The sequence below is a fragment of the Triticum aestivum genome, chromosome 2B, assembly GCF_018294505.1.
Source record: "Triticum aestivum cultivar Chinese Spring chromosome 2B, IWGSC CS RefSeq v2.1, whole genome shotgun sequence".
NCBI classification, from domain to species: Eukaryota; Viridiplantae; Streptophyta; class Magnoliopsida; order Poales; family Poaceae; genus Triticum; species Triticum aestivum.
The window spans coordinates 275,482,768-275,489,608 of record NC_057798.1 but is presented as its reverse complement, the minus strand read 5'-3'; the positions used below and the strand labels follow the sequence as shown (position 1 = coordinate 275,489,608).

The following is a 6,841-nucleotide window of genomic DNA, read 5'->3' as shown; positions in this document are numbered from 1 at the left end:
GCCTTTGGCGTACCCTCGAAAAAAAAATAACTTCAGTTTTAACCCAGGTGCTCTGCACAACAGCCACACCGAATCCTCAGACTCCCACACTGAAGCATTCCTAACTGAAAACACCACACCACTCAATTGAACACCTATGGCAAACAGCTGAACGAATAACTGACTATGTGCTCATCTAAGAACCACCATGGGCACAAAGTAGACCACATCGTGAGGGATACAACAAACATATAGGATACACAGCGTGAATAATGTTACAAACACGCATGCCAAACAGACAAACAATGACATTCAGTTCATAAAAACAGTACAGTTCCTTATGAAAATATTAGTGTGCGTTTTTTCCAGTACGAATTGTACACTAGAAAATCCTCAAATTTATTCATGCAAGCTTAATTTTCCTAAAATGCAACTTGAATCTTGCTGGCTTGCGAGGCTGCTTCGGCAAGTCCCCTCACTTTCTGGGCATGTAGTCTGCTTGTGCCCCGGGCGTTTACAGATACTGCAGAACCTTTTCCGCTTACTCAAACCCTCACAGGACGCCTTCTCCCTACTCATTGTTGGTCTTCCAGCACCCCTTATCTTGATTGGCGCTGCAAGATCAGCTAGCGCATGCCAATTGCCCAACAGTGTGACGTTGTTCTCGTTATCCATCATATCCGCCTCACTGCGGCTGACTCTGTAATTTTCTTATGAGCTGATTCTGCAGTTTCACCTACCGGTGTTGCCTCCGTTATTATATCCTTCTTTCGACCCAACACGAGATCATAAGATGGCACTGAGGCGTTCCAATCCGAACTAGCTCCATTAATTGCAAGTATACGCATTCTAAATATAATATCACCGCTTCAATCCCTTTCTTTCTTAGTACTAATAGCTTACCAACATCATCAAAAATACAATGGTCAAGCTTCTTGCAATGCACAAGGCGATGTTCCTGCAACATGTTATAAAAGCTTTCTTTAAAGTTCTCCTTCTACAATACTCTACAGTGCATACATATAACATCAAAGTCACAATGGTTATACATGGAGAGTAAAAGCTTCAACTTTTATAGTGAAATAAAGAAAATCAGCAGCACACATACGATCCCAAATCTGGCTAGAAGGTCTGCACTGGTAAGGTCACCAAAGCTCATTCAAATAACTGAGAAGCTGAATGAATGGTTGCGATGCCTCAAAAGCTATTATTTTAGTATTTCCGTCTAAGTTGTTTTGTCAAACTAAAATATATGGAGCTTGTCCATGCCTATTTTCACTTAAGACATGCTTCCTGAATAACAACAAAACAATTGATCATTAGTTAATTCCTGGAGATAAAATGAACCACAAATATGTCGGCAAAGTGACTTGTGAGTAATACATTTTCAAGTGTGGGCTGGAAGTGATCAACATGGGAGTTTGGAGAAGACATCCAGCCCAGCTTCCTTGATAAGCAGCACTGGCTAATATAGTGTACATTATCCCCAATTAACAGATATGGGAAAAGGAACTATCATGCAAGAAGTTAACAATGAATTTGCTAACACTAAGGCCTGTCAATGCCATGCCTAACAGTAAGCGCTACTAGTAACAAAGGAAATGGAAACTCATGATTTGCCTTTGGGATGATCCAAACTCAACTGCACAACTCCAAATGGTACTGAATTCTACAGTAGAATTGCGTCGAACAGCTGGCGCGCGAGCCACAACATCAATTGTTTCAGGACAGGTGGGTTGACAATTCGCAACCCAAATTGCATTTACAGAGGCATACGCGCCGGATTAGCAAAGAAACGGAAGAGCAAGAATAAAAACCAAGATTTCAAAATCTCAGCGGCCATGAAGAACCTGAGGTATAATCTTCTCAGTTCTTAAAAATTAGAACTGAAAGATGCAGAACTTGTGTGCACAAGAGTAACTGAGAACACAAAATAAGTAACCAATGGTACTCCCTCTGCTAAGGACACTGTTTGTCAAAACCAAAATTAGCAACAAAACATTATGTCTCACTGAACAGTCACACACGATCTCCTGCAATGATTTGGTTGCCTCAGCATTCAGTCTACTCTTGCTATACCCCCAAAGCCAACCTCCCACGAATACAACTTGTAAAAGGCATAAACCTCAGCGAATGAGTCAAAACATAGACCATGATCTGGTTTCACCAGCATTAGTAGGCTCTTCTACAAAATTGTCGGTTAGATTGTTTCAGGGCGTTCATCCATGACGCATACGGGGTCCTATCAGGCGGTGCACTTTCCAGCCTCAACCTGAATTTGAACACACGTATGGTTTAATTCGAACAGTGCGTGAGCAATCCAATTCTACAGAAATCACCTAATCTAAAACATTTAGCACAGTACGCCAACACACTGGATCAGTGCTGAACATCAAATGCGTCACTGCCTTGTGAGCATCTTTAGTTCCCTAGCAAAAATGATTGCCACATTGAACTGAGAAGAACTGTGCCTGCATTACCTCTTCGTCCACCCTACTTCCGGATTCACCTTCCCAGTGGACTGTGCAGACCGTGTCGGTGAAGCATTCTTCCTTCACCGAACCTCACATCCGGATATCCCATGGTTGCAGTCCCCCACAGCCAGGCCCGGAGTTCGACCTCGGGGCGCGGCAGCAGCGCTAAAGGCACCGGATTTGGGTGTTCCAAACTGTCCGCAGACCCCTCCCTAAGTGGAAACCTGCCAGGTAGGAAATGAGTCACCGGCGGCGGGGGCAGGGGATGGATTCCGTGGATCGCAGGGGAACAAGTTTGTAGAGAAATTAGAATCCAACAGATAAGGGAGCAGTGCTGGCTTAGGGGAACTCACCAGTCTACTCTACTGGATCTAGGAGGAATTCCAGCCCGTAAGCTTCCATCGCCATGCGGTCGGCAGAAGGAGCGGCCGCCGCACACGCCATATGCACGGGGTACCGCCCACCCCTGGTCGGTCTCACTATTCCTCGGCCGCCGTCCACTTCCATGCTAGCTGGGACAGCTCAGGTTTGCCGAAACGACCTGGACCTATTTCTCTAGCGTTTTGTTCCACGGCCCACGGACCATTTCTAACGGATGGACGCCGCGAGCTACGAAAAAGGCCCACAAGAGCGCACTGTAGGAGGTTGTAGATCGCGTATACGCATTTTTCCCTGCTTGGACTCTGTCGTGCATGTCAGACTTTCTATGATCCCAATGCACCAGCGGAAAGCTCAGATTTCGGGCTCATCTGAGCCCGAGCACCAAATCGCCACGTCCCAGTTAGGATCCCTACTCTTTAACATATACCTAATATCCAAACTTTCAACTATTATGGACTGATGCATATGTGTATGTAATTAGCTGCACATACAATATATTCCTTCATTTGAAAACACTTGTCCTTTTCACCTCTCAAGTTTTAGTTAATTAATCAGTCACATATAATTGTCAGTATATATACATACATGAACATACTCTAGGACAAAAGGCCCTGCTACATAGAATTGCTTGAACATACTCTAGGACATGGCATCATGCTTCGTCAGGAGGGATTCCCGGAGCAGGCAAGCAGCTACAGTAAGCTCCTCTGTCGTCGCTTTCACATCCTCCATGTACACTTATGTGAAGAACAAAAGGCACAAATCATAAGCTTCTTAACTTACATTTGGCATCTCGTACTGCTAGTGCTAAGAAAACACACCTGAAAGCTATTGTCCTCCCCTAAGCACTCCTTGTGCATCTATACAAACAGCTAGTGCTCGCATCTCCAATCTCAAAGGCAAATCGAGATAATTAGAGAGAGAGAGAGAGAGAGAGAGGTTTTTTGTAGGGGACTCACAAGCACACTTAGGTGTCAAGAATGTCTATGAATTGGACATAAAACATTTATATATTGGCCGAGTATGGCGTAAAAAGGCACACTGAACAGAACAAGAAAATGTGTTTTTCTTATGGTTTGCAACGCTCATTGTGCACTATAAAAACCATGTGTAAGCCATTGACCATAGCAAGAGCAGCTACTTGAATTTTTATCTTAGTAAATGAAATAGAGTGAATTGAATGAAGTGAAGCCCTCGGCTAGATCAACAAACCATTTTATAAAGCAAATGTAAAGGAAGATGTCTACAAAACATGGCTTGGAACTGAACAATGTGCATTTACTCAAGCTGGAGATAGTTGCATAGTAACCAAACACTGGACTACTAATCCTTTTTCGAATTTTCCTTATCAGTTGTCCTTAAAATGGTTGCTTCACCATACAAAACTATTAAGCTTTCATTATCTTCACAACTATATCTATCTTCTGCATATGGTGACTTATAGACAACAAAAGATTAAGAGCGGAAAAACAATCAGTAAAGCTGTAGCGACCCGACTCGGTAAGAGTCGAAGTCTCTGTGCTTACCGTGCTAGTCCCTGGATCGACTTGCTAGCACACACAGTACTCGATGAAATAACAGAAATAACACACATCTCTTTATTACATCGATAGTCCAGGAGCAATACATTTATTACCAAATAGGGCATAGAGCCAATAAACAAATACTGCGGAAGCAAAGTAGTAAATGAGTCCAACTCCACGAGCAAGGTTGAGTGTAGAACATCGACCTATAGCACCTTAATCCTCGTCGGATATATCTGCAACGTGATAAGTTGCAGCCATATAGGTCAGTACATTGAATGTACTGGCAAGTCACATCATAAGTGTAATGAACCTACTTGTACATGCAATTTGGCTGGTGGAAAGCTCTAAGTTTAATTTTTTGCATAAAGCTAGTTTTTCCCTATTAGAAAAGATGTTATTCTACTACTACACATTTGCATAGGATGAGTTGGCAAACCCAACTCCATCCGATCCCAAGTTTCATTTAAATCCCAACTGTTTAATTAAAGGTGAGGAGATCTCCCAGCATTTTCACTACTAGAAGCTCAAGATGTCCGTAACCGGGGACACGGCTAATCGATTAGGTTGACACTCTGCAGAGGTTGCGCACTTTTCCCCACAAGACTCGACCACCTCCATGATCGGAAGATCGAGACATAGTCTTTCGAAAATGCTCCCCCTTAACCCACGGATAGGCCGGTACACCTACATCCTTCTACATCTGCTAGCCCATCCCGGAAGGGGTCACACTAACTACTCAACTAAGCCAGAGCCCATATTGGCTTGTGGCTGCACACGTAAGCTTCTAGACATGAGAATACGATTGATCTCTTTGAGCCTGAGCGGACAGTCCACTAGTGGTGCACCACCATGGATTTCCCATGCGTGCCCCACTGTACTTCGCCACCATTCCATCAAGTTTCCGCCCAGGTAGTTCATTAATTATCTTAGGTCCTACTTACTACATTGTTACTCATACTTTACAATGTTCACTCCCCAATCCACGTCTACTTAGCGAAGCAACATAATGTAAAACGATGGCGACAATGTCATATGGTTCAGACCTACCTCAATGAACTACTGGGTGAAAAGCATAGTCATGCGGCATCAATTCCTACCATGCAGTCCTACCGCAAAGAACTAAGTGCATAAAAAAACATAGGTAAGGAAACATGATCAAGATGCAACTTGCCTTGGTACTGCTGGTTGAACTCTAAAGACTGAAAATATTCTGCTTCGCACTCCGGGCAATCTATCGCAAAGGAGATAAACAAACATAAACAAACATTCAAGAGAACCAAGAAGAACATGCAAAGCAAAAGTCTCGAAAAAACCAAATGAACAAACATCACACTTAACTAGCATGAAAAATATTTCTAGATGCAAAACAACATAGGCCTATGGTTCAAAGAGTGATGTGAACTATAGTGCGTACTATGCATACTAGTAAAAATATTAATGGGCAGATTCTAGTGTGTGAAAATTATTGTGACAAAGGTCCAGGTGATAGGGTTTGGCTACGGTGACAAAGTGCAAAAAGAATCAACTTAATCGGAGTTACGGTTTGAGAGATATGGCCATTTGAAGTTCGAATTCAAATCTGAATAAATTCAAATTTGAATCTGTCAAAAGTTTGCAAAAAGGATACCACTGGATAGATCTAAACAATACGAAGGATTTGCCGCTGGTTTCATCGAGTTTGGATCTACGGTTAAAAAGTTGTGGCTACGCGAAGTTTAGGGACTAATCTGCTAATTACAGGGACTAAACAGAGAAGAAAACCATCGCAAACAAGTCCCTGGCCACGTGGTGGCTCGTGGCTGGCCGAGCAGCGTCCGCTGCGGAGGTTATACGGCGAACGGCCGCTAAATAAGGAAAACAGTGGCGGCGGCTAACTAAAGAAAAACCGACGCTCGGTTTAAATAAAACCGGCCGGTCTAAGGGAACCGCGGTTAACCGCGTACCTCTTCGCAAAATAAAAAAAACCGAACCTAATCTAATCTGGACCGTTGGGGTCCGATCTAACGGGCGAGGGTGGGGCGGGGGCTTACAGTGGGCTGGAGGTGGTGGCCGGCGATGACGAAGACGGCGGCGCGGCGTCGGTGGCGGAGGGGACGGCGGCTACGGCGGTCCTCGGCGTCGGGGAAGAAGACGGGGAGGTGCGGCGCGTCGAGGGCGTCGCGAAGGTGGTGGCGGCATGCGTCGGCGATGTCCGGACGGGGCGGGGCGAGGACGGCGGGGCTCGGAGCTCCGGCGAGATGCAAACGGCGACGATGAGCGGTAGGGACGGCGTGGGAAGATGCGGGACGGCGAGGATGGAAGAGGGGGTCTTGGCCTTTATATAGGCGAGGGGAGGGCGTCGGGGAGCAGCGGGATAAGCTCTATCCCGAGAGCTTCGGCCGGCGGGTTCGGGAGTGCGTGCGCGTGCTCATCCTGCGGGAGAAGCGGGAGGTTGGGGAAGATGGGGTGGAGCGGGGCCCACCAGTTAGTGGCGGCGGCGGC

The 6,841-nt window shown here is 45.3% G+C and overlaps 1 long non-coding RNA gene across 1 annotated transcript; it reads right to left on the bottom strand.

Annotated features, from left to right (window-relative positions):
- Positions 1-272: 272 nt before the first annotated feature.
- LOC123044737 (uncharacterized) lies at positions 273-2,978 on the bottom strand. The gene is made up of 3 exons (XR_006420283.1): positions 2,807-2,978; positions 2,460-2,677; positions 273-937 (listed from the first exon to the last, which is right to left on the bottom strand). It is a non-coding gene; the product is annotated as an uncharacterized lncRNA (long non-coding RNA).
- Between the last annotated feature and the right edge of the window lie 3,863 nt (positions 2,979-6,841).